General features: G+C 40.6%; 1 long non-coding RNA gene across 1 annotated transcript; it reads left to right on the plus strand.

Moving 5' to 3' along the window:
- Positions 1 to 50: 50 nt before the first annotated feature.
- On the plus strand, positions 51 to 981 carry LOC123177864 (uncharacterized). Its single transcript, XR_006489173.1, has 3 exons — positions 51 to 123; positions 250 to 332; positions 773 to 981. It is a non-coding gene; the product is annotated as an uncharacterized lncRNA (long non-coding RNA).
- Positions 982 to 1,609: the final 628 nt, after the last annotated feature.

The following is a 1,609-nucleotide window of genomic DNA, read 5'->3' on the forward strand; positions in this document are numbered from 1 at the left end:
GTTCATGCTCACAGACACCATCCGTTAATCCCGGGGATCTCCTTGATCGCGCTCGACAGCACCAGCGAGTAGCACACTACGCTGTCGACAACCGGATCCTCCTCACAACTGACTCCGGCATGGGTATTCCTCTCCTCTGCCATCTCTCTCTCTCTTTCTCATGCCAGTGGGCCGTGTTACTGTACACTCGACGTAGGAAGTAAGCATGATTTTTATGTAATGCTGGTTCTGGAATCGATGTTGTACCAGGCTTGCTCGCGCTCGACAGGACCAGCGAGTAGCACACTACGCTGTTGACAACCGGATCCTCCTCACAACTGACTCCGGCATGGGTATTCCTCTCCTCTGCCATCTCTCTCTCTCTTTCTCATGCCAGTGGGCCGTGTTACTGTACACTCGATGTAGGAAGTAAGCATGATTTTTATGTAATGCTGGTTTTGGAATCGATGTTGTACCAGGCTTGCTGCCTGCTTCCACTCTTTCACCCCCACTTCCACGAATTGTCTATAAACCTGGTCCAACATCTTATGTGTACTCTTGCAAGTTTCCTGTTTAACATATATTATCCTGGCACCAAGTTGACAGGGAGATAAATGTTTACCACCCATCCAGAGCATGTTGTTCCATTTTTTACATCTTAGTTTAATTTTTTACTTCTTTTAGATGATCTTTGGAGAACAAAGCACAAATAGAGAATCACATGATATGCCCGTCTTATTTTTTGAAGTTGATCCCAGTTTTAACTGAAATACTCCACTTCTTTGCTTTTTAGTACCCATTCCAACCCAAGAAGACGACTCAAGGGAGGACTGATCTATATGTAGGCAGATGGATGAATTCCAAGCCATGAGATAAAGTACCCTAAACCGAACTTACTATTTATTTGCAGTTTGCGAGTACACTTGTACTTCCCTGATTTCTGCCCCAAATAGCATGCTTCCAAATCCATGTGTAGTTCCCTGCGTGCTATGTTTCCAATCAGATAATTTTGGCCACCAAAATTTCTGGTTATTTAGATCGCACTTTTCTGTGGGACAATGCAGAAAAGGTGTGTTTTGATGCTCCCAATATAAAGGGTCAGGCTTGTCTCATAATGATTCAGGGAGATAAAATTTCTTTTAGAATGTTTACCACTTTGGCTTGCTTTTGTAATGAACCAAGATGAATGATGTTTGCAAAACTGAAGCTTCAACTACAATGCTAGGTTCTTAGATGTTATGAAGTTTCAAGTGTTCTACTGCTATCTATTTCCTACTCGCTCCACTTCTTTTGTAAGGCATATTTTGATTTGATCAGTTAATGCTTTGAATAATAATTACTCTATTAATAGTTGCTGCATGTGAATAAGTTAATATTGGATTCATTTCTTTGGGGAGCTAAGCCATGTATTTGCAATTTTAGTATTAGTTAACATAAAATAGAGAAATGTCTGGTAGCTTCGTAGGTAGTTACTCCATTAGTAGGTGGTGCATGTGAATAAGTTAATATTGGATTCATTTCTTTGGGGAGCTAAGCCATGTATTTGCAATTTCAGTAACATAGTTAGTGTAAAATAGATAAATTTCTGGTAGCTTTGTAGGCATTGAAGAAAAAACAATAAATCCCTTGC

The sequence above is a fragment of the Triticum aestivum genome, unplaced genomic scaffold (assembly GCF_018294505.1).
Source record: "Triticum aestivum cultivar Chinese Spring unplaced genomic scaffold, IWGSC CS RefSeq v2.1 scaffold29768, whole genome shotgun sequence".
Taxonomy (NCBI): domain Eukaryota; kingdom Viridiplantae; phylum Streptophyta; class Magnoliopsida; order Poales; family Poaceae; genus Triticum; species Triticum aestivum.